We start from the raw sequence: 17,500 nt of genomic DNA, 5'->3' as shown, positions 1-17,500 counted from the left end.
GCGTGCACCTTGGTGCGCACACCTTGGCTGGGTTGCGCGCCCTGGTGGGCACCATGGTGCGCACCAAGGAGCGCTCCGAAGTGTGCTCCAAGGTGCGGCGTGCACGAAGTCGGAGCCCGGTTTGCCCCGGGTGCGCACCTCGCGTGCACCTTCGCCGCGGTGGGCACCATGGCGTGCACGAAGTCGGAGCCCGGTTTGCCCCGGGTGCGCACCTCGCGTGCACCTTCGCCGGGGTGGGCACCTTGGTGTGCAGACCTTGGCTGGGTTGCGCGCCCTGGTGGGCACCATGGTGCGCACCAAGGAGCGCTCCGAAGTGTGCTCCAAGGTGCGGCCTGCACGAAGTCGGAGCCCGGTTTGCCCCGGGTGTGCACCTCGGGTGGGCACCTTGGTGCGCATGCCTTGCCTGGGCTGCGCACCAGGGCGGGCTCAAGATGGCACCCGCGTTCCTTTTTTTTCACTATCTTTCAAAACGGAAATTTTAAAATCTCATTTTTTTTTGCCTTTTTCTGGAAATTAGTGAAGGCAGCGCATCAAAGGTGCGCACCTCGCTGCCCACCACGGTGCGCAACGCCGGTGGGCACCCGGGAGTGCTTCGAAGTGTGCTCCAAGGTGCTGCGTGCACGTTGTCGGAGCCCGGTTTGCCCCGGGTGCGCACCTCGCGTGCACCTTCGTCGGGGTGGGCACCTTGGCTGGGTTTGCCCCGGCTGCGCTCCGAAGCGGGGTTATTGGAGCGCCGCCTCTTTTTTTGTCGGAGCGTTTGGTGGGGTTTCTCGCATTGGCTCTTCCGAGGCCCGGTTGCCACCCTGGCGCGCACGAAGTCGGAAGTAGGGTTAATTGCCCGGGTGCGCACCTTTGCCAGGGTGGGCACCTTACCTGGGCTGCGCACCAGGGCGGGCTCAAGATGGCACGCGCGTTCCGTTTTTTTCACTATCTTTCAAAACGGAAATTTTAAAATCTCCTTTTTTTTTTGCCTTTTCTGGAAATTAGTGAAGGCAGCGCATCAAAGGTGCGCACCTCGCTGCCCACCTTGGTGTGCTCTGAGGTGCGCACCCGGGAGCGCTACGAAGTGTGCTCCAAGGTGCGGCGTGCACGTTGTCGGAGCCCGGTTTGCCCCGGGTGCGCACCTCGCCTGCACCTTGGCCGGGGTGGGCACCTTGGCTGGGTTTGCCCAGGGTGCGCTCCGAAGCGGGGTTACTGGAGCGCCCCCTCTTTTTTTGTCAGAGCGTTTGGTGGGGTTTCTCGCATTGGCTCTTCCCAGGCCCGGTTGTTGGGTGCGCTCCCACCCTGGCGCGCGCGAAGTTGGAAGTTGGGTTAATTGCCCGGGCGCGCACCTTCGCCAGGGTGGGCACCTTGGTGCGCACACCTTGGCTGGGCTGCGCACCAGGGCGGGCTCAAGATGGCACCAGCATTCCCTTTTTCTCACTATCTTTCAAAACGGAAATTTTAAAATCTCGTTTTTTTTTTGCCTTTTATGGAAATTAGTGAAGGCATCGCATCAAAGGTGCGCACCTCGCTGCCCACCTTGGTGTGCTCCGAGGTGCCCACCACGGTGCGCAACGCCGGTGCGAACCCGGGAGCGCCCCGATGTGTGCTCCAAGGTGCGGCGTGCACGAAGTCGGACCCCGGTTTGCCCCGGGTGCGCACCTCGCGTGCACCTTGGTGCGCACACCTTGGCTGGGTTGCGCGGCCTGGTGGGCACCATGGTGCGCACCAAGGAGCGCTCCGAAGTGTGCTCCAAGGTGCGGCCTGCACGAAGTCGGAGCCCGGTTTGCCCCGGGTGTGCACCTCGGGTGGGCACCTTGGTGCGCATGCCTTGCCTGGGCTGCGCACCAGGGCGGGCTCAAGATGGCACCCGCGTTCCTTTTTTTTCACTATCTTTCAAAACGGAAATTTTAAAATCTCATTTTTGTTTGCCTTTTTCTGGAAATTAGTGAAGGCAGCGCATCAAAGGTGCGCACCTCGCTGCCCACCACGGTGCGCAACGCCGGTGGGCACCCGGGAGTGCTTCGAAGTGTGCTCCAAGGTGCTGCGTGCACGTTGTCGGAGCCCGGTTTGCCCCGGGTGCGCACCTCGCGTGCACCTTCGTCGGGGTGGGCACCTTGGCTGGGTTTGCCCCGGCTGCGCTCCGAAGCGGGGTTATTGGAGCGCCGCCTCTTTTTTTGTCGGAGCGTTTGGTGGGGTTTCTCGCATTGGCTCTTCCGAGGCCCGGTTGCCACCCTGGCGCGCACGAAGTCGGAAGTAGGGTTAATTGCCCGGGTGCGCACCTTTGCCAGGGTGGGCACCTTACCTGGGCTGCGCACCAGGGCGGGCTCAAGATGGCACGCGCGTTCCGTTTTTTTCACTATCTTTCAAAACGGAAATTTTAAAATCTCCTTTTTTTTTTGCCTTTTCTGGAAATTAGTGAAGGCAGCGCATCAAAGGTGCGCACCTCGCTGCCCACCTTGGTGTGCTCTGAGGTGCGCACCCGGGAGCGCTACGAAGTGTGCTCCAAGGTGCGGCGTGCACGTTGTCGGAGCCCGGTTTGCCCCGGGTGCGCACCTCGCCTGCACCTTGGCCGGGGTGGGCACCTTGGCTGGGTTTGCCCAGGGTGCGCTCCGAAGCGGGGTTACTGGAGCGCCCCCTCTTTTTTTGTCAGAGCGTTTGGTGGGGTTTCTCGCATTGGCTCTTCCCAGGCCCGGTTGTTGGGTGCGCTCCCACCCTGGCGCGCGCGAAGTTGGAAGTTGGGTTAATTGCCCGGGCGCGCACCTTCGCCAGGGTGGGCACCTTGGTGCGCACACCTTGGCTGGGCTGCGCACCAGGGCGGGCTCAAGATGGCACCAGCATTCCCTTTTTCTCACTATCTTTCAAAACGGAAATTTTAAAATCTCGTTTTTTTTTTGCCTTTTATGGAAATTAGTGAAGGCATCGCATCAAAGGTGCGCACCTCGCTGCCCACCTTGGTGTGCTCCGAGGTGCCCACCACGGTGCGCAACGCCGGTGCGAACCCGGGAGCGCCCCGATGTGTGCTCCAAGGTGCGGCGTGCACGAAGTCGGACCCCGGTTTGCCCCGGGTGCGCACCTCGCGTGCACCTTGGTGCGCACACCTTGGCTGGGTTGCGCGGCCTGGTGGGCACCATGGTGCGCACCAAGGAGCGCTCCGAAGTGTGCTCCAAGGTGCGGCGTGCACGAAGTCGGAGCCCGGTTTGCCCCGGGTACGCACCTCGCGTGCACCTTCGCCGGGGTGGGCACCTCGGCTGGGTTGCGCGCCCTGGTGCGCACCAAGGAGCGCTCCGAAGTGTGCTCCAAGGTGCGGCGTGCACGAAGTCGGAGCCCGGTTTGCCCCGGGTGCGCACCTTCGCCGCGGTGCGCACCATGGCGTGCACGAAGTCGGAGCCCGGTTTGCCCCGGGTGCGCACCTCGCGTGCACCTTCGGCGGGGTTGCGCGCCCTGGTGGGCACCATGGTGCGCACCAAGGAGCGCTCCGAAGTGTGCTCCAAGGTGCGGCGTGCACGAAGTCGGAGCCCGGTTTGCCCCGGGTGCGCACCTCGCGTGCACCTTCGGCGGGGTTGCGCGCCCTGGTGGGCACCATGGTGCGCACCAAGGAGCGCTCCGAAGTGTGCTCCAAGGTGCGGCGTGCACGAAGTCGGAGCCCGGTTTGCCCCGGGTGCGCACCTCGCGTGCACCTTCGCCGCGGTGGGCACCATGGCGTGCACGAAGTCGGAGCCCGGTTTGCCCCGGGTGCGCACCTCGCGTGCACCTTCGCCGGGGTGGGCACCTCGGCTGGGTTGCGCGCCCTGGTGCGCACCAAGGAGCGCTCCGAAGTGTGCTCCAAGGTGCGGCGTGCACGAAGTCGGAGCCCGGTTTGCCCCGGGTGCGCACCTCGCGTGCACCTTCGCCAGGGTGGGCACCTCGGTGCGCACACCTTCTCAATGTTTTCTTGCCTTTTCTGGAAATTGGTGAAGGCAGCGCATCAAAGGTGCGCACCTCGGTGTGCTCCGAGGTGCGAACCCGAGAGCGCTCCGAGGTGCCCACGAAGTCGAAAGTCGGGTTAATTGCATTGTTTTCCCCGGGTGCGCTCCGAGGTGCGCAACATCGGCGCGCACCAAGGAGGGCTCCGAAGTGTGCTCCAAGGTGCGCACGATGGCGTGCACCTCTGGTGCGCACGATTCGGAGCTCGGTTTGACCGGGGTGCGCACACCTTGGCTGGGTTGCGCACCTTTTGTGCGCTCCAAGGTGCGCACGAAGTCGGAGCTCGGTTTGCCCCGGGTGCGCACCTTCGCCAGGGTGCGCACCTTGATGCGCACGCCTTGGCTGGGCTGCGCACCTTGGTGGGCGCCATGGTGCGCACCTTTCGTGCGCTCCAAGGTGCGCACGAAGTCGGAGCTCGGTTTGCCCCGGGTGCGCACCTTGGTGGGCGCCATGGTGCACTCCGAGGTGCCCAAGATTGGTGCGCACCAAGGAGCGCTCCGAAGTGCGCTCCAAGGTGCGCGCGAAGTCGAAAGTTGGGTTAATTGTCCGGTTTGCCTCGGGTGCGCACCTTGCGTGCACCTTCGCCAGGGTGGGCGCCTTGGTGCGCACACCTTGGCTGGGCTGCGCACACCTTGGCACCCGCGTTTCCTTCATTTTAAATTTTTTTTTTTTACAATCTCTCAAGTGGGAAATTCTATAATCTCAACTTTTTTTGCCTTTTCAGGAAACTTTTGAATGGAGCGCATCATTGGTGCGCTCCGAAGTGTGCTCCAAAGCTCTCTCCAGCTGCGTGCACCTGCCCCGGCCGCGCACCCGGCCCCGCCCAGCTTCGCTCACCTGTCCCGGGCGTCTGGTGCGGAACCTTAGAGTAAGAAACATCACCGTGCACCTTGGCCAACGTGCGCGACTCGACCGAGCGCGCACTGGCCGAGGTGCACACCGATTTCACCTGGGTGCGCGCGCAGCACCTCGGGCGCACCGGGGTGCGCGCACAACGCCCGGGTTGCACCGTGGCCTGTGTGCTCGGGGTGCCTCGGGTGCGCGCTCGGTGTCGCCCCCGCGCGCGCGGTAGTGCGGGCAGCGCACCCCGGCCCGGCCCGGCCCCGACGAGAACGCAAACGGGCAAAAGGTTTATTCAAATAGCATTGCGACGCCCGGCGAAAAACTAAAAAAGGGTGCAACACCGGGACTTCCCGGGAGGTCACCCATCCCAGTACTACTCCGGCCCAAGCGCGCTTAACTGCGGAGTTCTGATGGGATCCGGTGCACTAATGCTGGTATGATCGCACCCGTTATGAGCTTGTCGCAGTGTGTACTTAGCAAACCGCGACCCACGTGCGAATCCACCCCGGCCACCCACCCCCGTCGAGGTGCACACCCTCCCTCGCGAAGTGCGCCCCGTTCGCCAAGTGTGAGCCCTGCCCGGGTGCGCGCACCTTGCTAGGGCGTCGGGTGTGCACCCGGCCCGGCCTACGTGCGTGCACCTGGAGGGGGCGTCGTGTGCGTGCAGTGTCCCGTCTGCAACGCGGTGCCCACACACCACCTCGGGCGCAACGACCTGCGCTCACATGTGGGCCGAGTGCACCTTGGTGCATGTTCGGGGCGCCTCGGGTGCACGCTCGATCTTGCCCCGGTGCACCAAGGCGCTCGGTTTGCCCCGGGTGCGCACTTGGTGCAAGGTGGGCACCCAAAATAGGGATCAAGCACCAAAACACAAGTTTCGGGATGCAAAATGGGACCCAAGGACCACAAATGCGTTCCAAGACCCATGATGGGTCCACGAGAACAAAAATGTGTTCCGAGACTTAATAAACAAATATTGGGTTTTAGGAGAAGAAACATGCTCTGATGCCCAAAACGAGAATCGACCCCGAAAAGGCCACAGGCCAAAAGTGGGATGCGAGACAAAAAAAAATGGGACCCGAGGACCAAAATTGGGTTCCCAGGTCGAAGACAGGGCAACCGGACAAGAAACGACCTCTAAGGCTCGAAATGAGTCCCGACGACTAAAACTTGACAAGAAGCACCCATCAGGCACCCAACTCGACACCCATGGGATGCCGACCCACCCGGGCTTCCACCTAGCACACCTTGGCACCCACCCACCCTCGCACCCAACCTCGCACCCAACTTAGCACCTTTGAACCCACATTGGCACTCACCCTGACCCTGGCACCTTGGAACCCACATTGGCACTCACCTTGACCCTGGCACCCACCTTTGCACTCACCTTGGGACCCACCCTGGCTCCCACCTCGGCACCCACCCAGACACCCACCTTGGTTCCTTGGCACCCACCTTGGATCCTTGGCACCCACCCCGACACCCACCTTGGCACGCAACTTGGCTACTTGCCACCCACCTTGGCTCCTTGACGCCCACCCCGACAACCACCCCGTGACCTACCCTGGCTAGGGTTGGTGCACACCCACCCTGGTGCCCACCTTGGCACCCACCCTATGACCCACCTTGGCACGCACCTTAGTACCCACCCCGTTACCCACCCTAGGACCCACCCCGTGACCCACCTTGGCCAGGGTGGGTGCACCCACCCTGGTGCCCACCTTGGCACCCACCCATCCTAGCACCCAGCCTGTGACCGGGCTTGGAACCCAACCTTGCACCCGCACCCGTCTTGGCCAGTGTGGGTGCGCACCCATCCTGGCACCCACGTTGTGACACACCCTTTAACCCACGCACCCTAGCACCCACGTTGGCACCCACCTTGGAACCCAACCTAGCAACTTGGCACCCACCCCGTGACCCACCTTGGCATCCACCATAGCAGTCGCCGACTTGGCACCCACCTCGGCACCCACCTTGACACTTGTGGACCCACCTTGCCACTCACCCTAGCATCGACCCATCCTAGCACCCACCCTGGCACCTTTGCACCCTAGCACTCACCCATCCTAGCACCTAACCTGTGACCCACCTTGACACTCACCCTCGCACCCACCTTGGAACCCAACCTAGCACCCACCCACCCTGACACCAACCCTAGCACCTACCCACCCTTGCACCCACCCTGTGACCCATCTTGGCACCCACCCATCCTACCACTCAACCTATCACCCACCTTCTCACCCACCTTGGCATCCACCTTAGCACCCACCCACACTGGCACCTTGGCACCCACCTCGGGCAAGGTGGGTGCACACCCACCCTGGCACCCAATTTAGAACCCACCGAGCATGTTACCCACCTTGGCACCCACATTGCAGCCCACCCTAGTACCCACCCTATGACCCACATTGGCATCCACACCCTAGCACCCAGGCACCTCGACACCCGCCTTGACACCCACCCTAGCACTGAACCTGTGACCCACCTTGGAACTCACCCTAGAACCCACCCACCCTGTGAACCACCTTGGCATCCACCTTAGCACCCACCCACCTTGGCACCCACTCTAGCACTCACCCATCCTAACACCCAACTTGTTACCCACCTTGGCACCCGCCCTCGCGTCCACCTTGAAACCCACCCTAGCACCCACCCACGCAGGAGCCCACCTTGGCACCCAACCTAACACCCACGCATCCTGGCACCCAACTTGTGACCCACCTTGGAACCCACCCTAGTACCCACCTTTGAACCCACTATATCACCAACCCACCTTGGCACCCACCCTATGACCCTCTTTGGAATCCACCCTAGCACGCACCCACCCTGGCACCCACCATGGAGCGCACCCTAGCACCCACCCACCTCGGCACGCACCTCAACACCCACCTTGGTGTGCGCACTGCGCCAACCTCTCAAAGACCCTATGTGGTGCGCTCCAAAGTGTACACCTTTGGTGCGCTCCAAGGTGCGCACCTTTGGTGCACACCGAGGTGCACACCAAAGTGTGCACCGAGGTGAGCACCAAAGTGCACTCCAGGGTGCACACCAAGGCGTGCACCTTTGGTGCGGTCAATGCAAACGAATTCGGAAGTTGGGGTCGATGTCCTAATCGCTGCTGCAGACTACACGTATGAGAATCGGACAAATAGCTTTATATAGGGGAGGTGTTGCGTTTGATGGGTCGACTCCCCTGGTTGTGTGCACTGCACCAACTTCAAAGACCCTGTCTTGTTTAAGAAGTCAAAAGTTGGGGTGGATGTCCTAATCATTGCTGCAGTCTACGCATGTATGAGAATCAGACAAATAGCTTATATAGGGGAGGTGTTGCATTCGGTGGGTTGACTCCCCTGGTTGTGCGCACTGCGCCAACCTCAAAGACCCCGCATAGCAGAAGAAGTCGGAAGTCGGATTTTGGTGAGCACCAAGGCGTGCACCTTTGGTGCGGTCAACGCAGACGAATTCAGAAGTTGGGGTGGATGTCCTAATCGTTGTTGCAGGCTACACATGTATGAGAATCAGACAAATAGCTTATATAGGGGAGGTGTTGGGTTTGATGGGTCAACTCCCTTGGTTGTGCGCATTACGCCAACCTCAAAGACCTTGTTTTCGTTAAGAAGTCAAAAGTTGGGGTCAATGTCCTAATGGCTCCTGCAGGCTACACATGTATGAGAATCGGACAAATAGCTTATATAGGGGAGGTGTTGGGTTTGATGGGTCGACTCCCCTGGTTGTGCGCATTACGTCAACCTCAAAGACCTTGTTTTCGTTAAGAAGTCAAAAGTTGGGGTCGATGTCCTAATTGCTCCTGTAGACTACACATGTATGAGAATCAGACAAATAGCTTATATAGGGGAGGTGTTGGGTTTGATGGGTTGACTCCCCTAGTTGTTCGCATTACACCAACCTCAAAGACCTTGTTTTCGTTTAGAAGCCGAAAGTTGGGGTCGATGTCCTAATTGCTCCTGCAGGCTACGCATGTATGAGAATCAGACAAATAGCTTATATAGGGGAGGTGTTGGGTTTGATGGGTCGACTCCCCTGGTTGTGCGCATTGCGCCAACCTCAAAGACCCTGCATTGCGGATGAAGTCGAAAGTCAGAGTTTGGTGTGCTACAAGGTGTGGTCGAAGGTGCTCACCTAGGTGTGCACCTTTGGAGCACAGGAAAAGTGCCCTCCAAAAGTGCGCACCTTTGGAGTGCACAAAAGTGCCCTCCAAAAGTGCGCACCTTTGGAGCGCAGAAAAGTGCCCTCCAAAAAGTGCCCTCCAAAAGTGCGCACCTTTGGAGCGCAGAAAAGTGCCCTCCAAAAAGTGCCCTCCAAAAGTGCGCACCTTTGGAGCGCAGAAAAGTGCCCTCCAAAAAGTGCCCTCCAAAAGTGCGCACCTTTGGAGCGCAGAAAAGTGCCCTCCAAAAAGTGCCCTCCAAAAGTGCGCACCTTTGGAGCGCAGAAAAGTGCCCTCCAAAAAGTGCCCTCCAAAAGTGCGCACCTTTGGAGCGCAGAAAAGTGCCCTCCAAAAAGTGCCCTCCAAAAGTGCGCACCTTTGGAGCGCAGAAAAGTGCCCTCCAAAAAGTGCCCTCCAAAAGTGCGCACCTTTGGAGCGCAGAAAAGTGCCCTCCAAAAAGTGCCCTCCAAAAGTGCGCACCTTTGGAGCGCAGAAAAGTGCCCTCCAAAAAGTGCCCTCCAAAAGTGCGCACCTTTGGAGCGCAGAAAAGTGCCCTCCAAAAGTGCGCACCTTTGGAGCGCACAAAAGTGCCCTCCAAAAGTGCGCACTTTTGGTGCGCACCAAGGCGCTGGTTCGGTCGTTGCAGGCGAGTTCGGAAGTTGGGGTCGATGTCCTGAGCGGAGGTGCAAACTACACAGGTGTCGGAATCGGACAAATAGCTTATATAGGGGAGGTGTATGCTTCGATGGGTCGACTCCCCAGGTTGAGCGCACCGCGCCAACCTCAAAGACCCTACGGTATGGATGAAGTCGGAAGTTGGGTCCGATGACCGATTCGATTAGTAGGTATGCTCATGAGGTCGGAATTTGGGTCCGATGACCTGCCATGTGCAGGAAGGCGAATGTTGGCACTGTGCGTTGCAAGGTGCACACCAAGGCGCTGGTGCGGTCTTTTTAGTCGAGTTCGGAAGTTGGGGTCGATGTCCTGATCGGAGGTGCAAGCTACACAGGTGTGGGAATCGGACAAATAGCTTATATAGGGGAGGTGTATGCTTCGTTGGGTCGACTCCCCGGGTTGAGCGCACCGCGCCAACCTCAAAGACCCTACGGTATGGATGAAGTCGGAAGTTGGGTCCGATGACCGATTCGATATGTAGGCATACTCGCGAGGTCGGAATTTGGGTCCGATGACCTGCCACGTGCAGGAAGGCGAATGTTGGCACTGTGCGTTGCAAGGTGCGCACCAAGGCGCTGGTTCGGTCGTTGGAGGCGAGTTCGGAAGTTGGGGTCGATGTCTTGATCGGAGGTGCAAACTACACAGGTGTGGGAATCGGACAAATAGCTTATATAGGGGAGGTGTATGCTTCGTTGGGTCGACTCCCCGGGTTGAGCGCACCGCGCCAACCTCAAAGACCCTACGGTATGGATGAAGTCGGAAGTTGGGTCCGATGACCGATTCGATATGTAGGCATACTCGCGAGGTCGGAATTTGGGTCCGATGACCTGCCATGTGCAGGAAGGCGAATGTTGGGACTGTGCGTCGCAAGGTGCGCACCAAGGCGCTGGTGCCGTCGTTGCAGTCGAGTTCGGAAGTTGGGGTCGATGTCCTGGTCAGAGGTGCAAACTACACAGGTGTGGGAATCGGACAAATAGCTTATATAGGGGAGGTGTATGCTTCGATGGGTCGACTCCCTGGGTTGAGCGCACCGCGCCAACCTCAAAGACCCTACAGTATGGATGAAGTCGGAAGTTGGGTCCGATGACCGATTCGATACGTAGGCATATTGGCGAGGTCTGAATTTGTGTCCGATGACCTGCCATGCGCAGGAAGGCGGAATTTGGGTCCGATGACCGAGTTGATGGCGTGCCATGCGCAGAAAGGCGGAATTTGGGTCCGATGACCGAGTTGATGTTGATGGCCCGCCATGCACAGGAAGGCGGAATTTGGGTCCGATGACCGATTTGAAGGCGTGCCATACGCAAAAAGGCGGAGTTTGGGTCCGATGACCGAGTTGATATTGATGGCCCGCCATGCGCAGGAAGGCGGAATTTGGGTCCGATGACCTGACATACGCATGGAGTCCGACTCGGGGGCCGATGTTCGATTCGATGACTTGCATTGTGGGTAAAGTCGGAAGTTGTGGTCTTTGACCCGATTCGATGACCAGACTTCGGCTGCTTGAGAATCGGACAAATAACTTATATAGGGGAGGTAGTGTTCTCGAGCATCCTCCCCCCGTGCCCGTTTATGTCGATTGATGCTGGTGCTCGACTGGTTGGAGCGCTCGGATGCAAAAATCTTGCACCAGGATTTATCGATTGTGATGGACACGGCAAGTCTCCTGATTGCTATGCAGGAGCTCATCGTGAATCTCTATGCGGCCTTGGTATGGACTCGACCTGCGGAATGGTTCGGCAATGGTAGTCGCTCCAACACGTCCTTGCAATGGCCACAGAGGTGATTCGACTAGAGCTCCAGTCTAGCTTTTGGGTTGCTTGGCGGACTGGTATAGCCGCGATCGAGTTCCGGCCATGAACGTTTTAGATAGCTCTTGGGCTTTCTGGGACGGAAGTCGGAAGTTTGGGCTGTTGTCCGATTTGATGACCATTCTTCGGATGTGTGAGAATCGGACAAATAACTTATATAGGGGACTGTGTTGTCTCACGCAGCCCCCTCCGTGCCCCTCTATCTCGACCGATGTTGGTGCTTGAAAGGGTTGGGATCGCTCGGATTTATAAACGTGCACCACCATTTGTCGAGTGTGAGGGACGCGGCAGGTCTCCTAAATGCTATGCGGGCGCTCTCTGAGAATCTCTATCCGGCCTCGACACAGACTAGTCTTGCTGAATGGTTTGGCACTGGTAGTCGATCCAACACGTCGTTGTTGTGGCCGCCTAGGCGATTCGATTCGAGCCCCCGTCTAGCTTTTGGGTTGCTTGGCGGATTTTGCCCTATCCGCAAGTGAGCTCGGTCCCTAAACGTTCGAGAAACCCGATTGCTATGCGCCGACTCTCTTTCTTGCGAGCCTCCATCTAGCTTTTGGGTCTCTACGGAACGGAAGTCGGAATCTGGGACCGTTGTTTGATTCGACGAGGCAGACTACGGTTGTGCGAGAATCGGACAAATAACTTATATAGGGGAGGTGTTGACTGGAGCATTCTCCCCCGTGCCCCTCTAACTCGACCAATGCTGGCGCTCGAACGGTGGTAGCGCTCGGATTTTCATTGAGCGCCAGCATTGGTCGATTTAGAGGGGCATGCGAGATTCCCGAATGCTATGCGAGGGCTCTAACGGAAATGTCTATTGGTTTCGGTATGGATGCAATTGCGAGTGGTTCGGCAAAGGTAGTCGTTCCGATGCGTCCATGTCGTGGCCAAATCGATAATTCGATTTGAGCCCTCGTATAGCATTTGGGTCTCTCGATGTGATTCCGCATTCCAGTCCCTTTGGGCACTGCTTGAGCCGCATCCCAGGGGGTTCCCTTCCCAATAATCTGCCTCGCAACCCGATTGCTATGCGGTGAGGCTCCTCGGCCGCCTCGGAACTATCTGTGTATCAGACGCATCGCGGGATAAGGGGTTGGCAACGGTAGTCGCCCCAAGCGCGTCCGATGCTTGGACCATTCCGAGGCGGCCCTGAAGCCTCTTCCGTCTAGCCGTTGGGTCCTTCTCGCCGCATCCCTCGCCTCGCACCCCGATTGCTATGCGGTGAGGCTCCTCGGCCGCCTCGGAACTATCTGTGTATCGGACGCGTCGCGGGATAAGGGGTTGTCACTGGTAGTCGCCCCAAGCGCGTCCGATGCTTGGACCATTCCGAGGCGGCCCTGAAGCCTCTTCCGTCTAGCCGTTGGGTCCTTCTCGCCGCATCCCTCGCCTCGCACCCCGATTGCTATGCGGTGAGGCTCCTCGGCCGCCTCGGAACTATCTGTGTATCGGACGCGTCGCGGGATAAGGGGTTGTCATTGGTAGTCGCCCCAAGCGCGTCCGATGCTTGGACCATTCCGAGGCGGCCCTGAAGCCTCTTCCGTCTAGCCGTTGGGTCCTTCTCGCCGCATCCCTCGCCTCGCACCCCGATTGCTATGCGGTGAGGCTCCTCGGCCGCCTCGGAACTATCTGTGTATCGGACGCGTCGTGGGATAAGGGGTTGTCACTGGTAGTCGCCCCAAGCGCGTCCGATGCTTGGACCATTCCGAGGCGGCCCTGAAGCCTTTTCCGTCTAGCCGTTGGGTCCTTCTCGCCGCATCCCTCGCCTCGCACCCCGATTGCTATGCGGTGAGGCTCCTCGGCCGCCTCGGAACTATCTGTGTATCGGACGCGTCGCGGGATAAGGGGTTGTCACTGGTAGTCGCCCCAAGCGCGTTCGATGCTTGGACCATTCCGAGGCGGCCCTGAAGCCTCTTCCGTCTAGCCGTTGGGTCCTTCTCGCCGCATCCCTCGCCTCGCACCCCGATTGCTATGCGGTGAGGCTCCTCGGCCGCCTTGGAACTATCTGTGTATCGGACGCGTCGCGGGATAAGGGGTTGTCACTGGTAGTCGCCCCAAGCGCGTCCGATGCTTGGACCATTCCGAGGCGGACCCGAAGCCTCTTCCGTCTAGCCGTTGGGTCCTTCTCGCCGCATCCTTCGCCTCGCACCCCGATTGCTATGCGGTGAGGCTCCTCGGCCGCCTCGGAACTATCTGTGTATCGGACGCGTCGCGGGATAAGGGGTTGTCACTGGTAGTCGCCCCAAGCGCGTCCGATGCTTGGACCATTCCGAGGCGGACCCGAAGCCTCTTCCGTCTAGCCGTTGGGTCCTTCTCGCCGCATCCCTCGCCTCGCACCCCGATTGCTATGCGGTGAGGCTCCTCGGCCGCCTTGGAACTATCTGTGTATCGGACGCGTCGCGGGATAAGGGGTTGTCACTGGTAGTCGCCCCAAGCGCGTCCGATGCTTGGACCATTCCGAGGCGGACCCGAAGCCTCTTCCGTCTAGCCGTTGGGTCCTTCTCACCGCATCCCTCGCCTCGCACCCCGATTGCTATGCGGTGAGGCTCCTCGGCCGCCTTGGAACTATCTGTGTATCGGACGCGTCGCGGGATAAGGGGTTGTCACTGGTAGTCGCCCCAAGCGTGTCCGATGCTTGGACCATTCCGAGGCGGACCCGAAGCCTCTTCCGTCTAGCCGTTGGGTCCTTCTCGCCGCATCCCTCGCCTCGCACCCCGATTGCTATGCGGTGAGGCTCCTCGGCCGCCTTGGAACTATCTGTGTATCGGACGCGTCGCGGGATAAGGGGTTGTCACTGGTAGTCGCCCCAAGCGCGTCCGATGCTTGGACCATTCCGAGGCGGCCCCGAAGCCTCTTCCGTGTAGCCGTTGGGTCCTTCTCGCCGCATCCCTCGCCTCGCACCCCGATTGCTATGCGGTGAGGCTCCTCGGCCGCCTTGGAACTATCTGTGTATCGGACGCGTCGCGGGATAAGGGGTTGTCACTGGTAGTCGCCCCAAGCGCGTCCGATGCTTGGACCATTCCGAGGCGGCCCCGAAGCCTCTTCCGTGTAGCCGTTGGGTCCTTCTCGCCGCATCCCTCGCCTCGCACCCCGATTGCTATGCGGTGAGGCTCCTCGGCCGCCTTGGAACTATCTGTGTATCGGACGCGTCGCGGGATAAGGGGTTGTCACTGGTAGTCGCCCCAAGCGCGTCCGATGCTTGGACCATTCCGAGGCGGACCTGAAGCCTCTTCCCTCTAGCCGTTGGGGCTTTCTCGCCGCATCCCTCGCCTCGCACCCTGATTGCTATGCTGTGAGGCTCCTCGGCCGCCTTGGAACTATCTGTGTATCGGACGCATCGCGGGATAAGGGGTTGGCAGTGGTAGTCGCCCCAAGCGCATCCGATGCTTGGACCATTCCGAGGCGGCCCTGCAGCCTCTTCCGTCTAGCCGTTGGGGCCATCTCGCCGCATCCCCCACCTCGCACCACGATTGCTATGCGGTGAGGCTCCTTGGCCGCCTCGGAACTATCTGTGTATCGGACGCATCGCGGGATAAGGGGTTGTCACTGGTAGTCGCCCCAAGCGCGTCCGATGCTTGGACTATTCCGAGGCGGCCCTGCAGCCTCTTCCGTCTAGCCGTTGGGGCCATCTCGCTGCATCCCCCACCTCCTCGGCCGCCTCGGAACTATCTGTGTATCGGACGCATCGCGGGATAAGGGGTTGGCAGTGGTAGTCGCCCCAAGCGCGTCCGATGCTTGGACTATTCCGAGGCAGCCCTGCAGCCTCTTCCGTCTAGCCTTTGGGGCCATCTCGCCGCATCCCTCGCCTCGCACCCCGATTGCTATGCGGTGAGGCTCCTCGGCCGCCTGGGAACTATCTTCGTATCGGACGCATCGCGGGATAAGGGGTTGTCACTGGTAGTCGCCCCAAGCGCGTCCGATGCTTGGACTATTCCGAGGCGGCCCTGTGGCCTCTTCCGTCTAGCCGTTGGGGCCATCTCGCCGCATCCCCCACCTCGCACCCCGATTGCTATGCGGTGAGGCTCTTCGGCCGCCTTGGAACTATCTTCGTATCGGACGCATCGCGGGATAAGGGGTTGTCACTGGTAGTGGCCCCAAGCGCGTCCGATGCTTGGACTATTCCGAGGCGGCCCTGCAGCCTCTTCCGTCTAGCCGTTGGGGCCATCTCGCCGCATCCCCCACCTCGCACCCCGATTGCTATGCGGTGAGGCTCCTCGGCCGCCTTGGAACTATCTTCGTATCGGACGCATCGCGGGATAAGGGGTTGTCACTGGTAGTCGCCCCAAGCGCGTCCGATGCTTGGACTATTCCGACGCGGCCCTGTGGCCTCTTCCGTCTAGCCGTTGGGGCCATCTCGCCGCATCCCCCACCTCGCACCCCGATTGCTATGCGGTGAGGCTCCTCGGCCGCCTTGGAACCATCTTCGTATCGGACGCATCGCGGGATAGGGGGCTGTCACTGGTAGTCGCCCCAAGCGTGTCCGATGCTTGGACCATTCCTAGGCGGCCCTGAAGCCTCTTCCGTCTAGCCGTTGGGGCCTTCCCGCCCCATCCCTCGCCTCGCACCCCCGATTGCTATGCGGTGAGGCTCCTCGGCCGCCTTGGAACCATCTGTGTATCGGACGCATCGCGGGATAAGGGGTTGGCACTGGCAGTCGCCCCAAGCGCGTCCGATGCTTGGACCATTCCGAGGTGGCCCTGAAGCCTCTTCCGTCTAGCCGTTGGGGCCTTCCCGCTCCATCCCTCGCCTCGCACCCCGATTGATATGCGGTGAGGCTCCTCGGCCGCCTTGGAACTATCTGTGTATCGGACGCATCGCGGGATAAGGGGTTGGCACTGGTAGTCGTCCCAATCGCATCCGATGCTTGGACCATTCCGAGGCGGCCCTGCAGCCTCTTCCGTTTAGCCGTCGGGGCCTTCCCGCCGCATCCCTCGCCTCGCATCCCGATTCCTATGCGGTGAGTCTTCTCGGCCGCCGCGGAACTATACCTGTTATTGCTACTGCATCCTTCGGCTGGTAACCTCCTCTGCCGCCTTGGAACGTTCTCTTTGTCGGACGCGTCGCGGGATAAGGGGTTGGCACTGGTAGTCGCCCCAAGCGCGCCCGATGCATAGACCGCTCCGAGTCGACCTTGCTTTCAGCCTCTCACATGCATAGACCTCTCTGAGTCGACCCTGCAGCCTCTCACGTTTAGCCTTTGGAATCTCGCCTCACAACATGATTGCTATCCTTGATGCATCCCTTGCCTCGAGCCCTGATTGCTTTCTTGGCTGCATCCCTCCTCTCCTCACAGCCCGGTTGTCATCACTGCTTCATCCGTCGCTTCATGCATTCTGGCTGCTGGGCCCTTCCCACCGCACACCTCGATTGCTATCTCTTCTGCATCACACACCCCGATTGCTATCTCTGCTACATCCCTCGGCTCTCACTTCTGCATCCTTCGCCTCACACCTCGATTGCTATCAATGCTGCATCCGTAACCTCACACCCCGATTGCTATGCGGGGAGGCTCCTTGGCCGCCTTGGAAATTTCTGTGTGTCGGACGCACCGCGGGATAAGGGGTTGGCACTGGTAGTCGCCCCAAGTGCGCCCGATTCTTAGACCGCTTCGAGGTGACCTCGTAGCCTCTTTCGTCCAGGCTTCCTGCCTTCAACGCCCTTTTTACACCTCGATTGCTATGCGCGGGCTCGTTGGCGTCTATCACCTCTCTGCGAAGAGTGGCACGATGATTGTTGGGGTAAATCGTAGCAGTCCGATCTCTGGCCTTGGGCCATTGTGAGGGCTGATCGATTTCCTGTGCGCATCTCGTGTTCGCCCAGTAACAGACTCGACGACTTGTAATCGGTCTTGTTCCCGATTGTTCCTGGAGGTAGTCTTCGGAACTCTTGGATTTGACCTGTCACTCGAACTGTCCTCTTCCGAGGATGCTTGTGTGTGTGTGCTTGTGCCATTTCCTTGGCGGTATTAACGAGATATTAAAGAGCGGAGTGAGCGCCTCGCCCAGCTATGTTTGGGGCTCTCACTCCCTTACCCGGTGTGCGACCGCTTTGCACGTAG

At 59.9% G+C, this 17,500-nt stretch overlaps 1 non-coding gene across 1 annotated transcript; it reads right to left on the bottom strand.

Moving 5' to 3' along the window:
- Positions 1 to 5,120: 5,120 nt before the first annotated feature.
- On the bottom strand, positions 5,121 to 5,239 carry LOC131861369 (5S ribosomal RNA). The gene has a single exon (XR_009360443.1). It is a non-coding gene; the product is annotated as a 5S ribosomal RNA (ribosomal RNA).
- Between the last annotated feature and the right edge of the window lie 12,261 nt (positions 5,240 to 17,500).

Source organism: Cryptomeria japonica, unplaced genomic scaffold (assembly GCF_030272615.1).
Source record: "Cryptomeria japonica unplaced genomic scaffold, Sugi_1.0 HiC_scaffold_26, whole genome shotgun sequence".
NCBI lineage: Eukaryota > Viridiplantae > Streptophyta > Pinopsida > Cupressales > Cupressaceae > Cryptomeria > Cryptomeria japonica.
The sequence above is the reverse complement of the archived record's forward strand: the minus strand, read 5'-3'. Positions and strand labels throughout refer to the sequence as shown.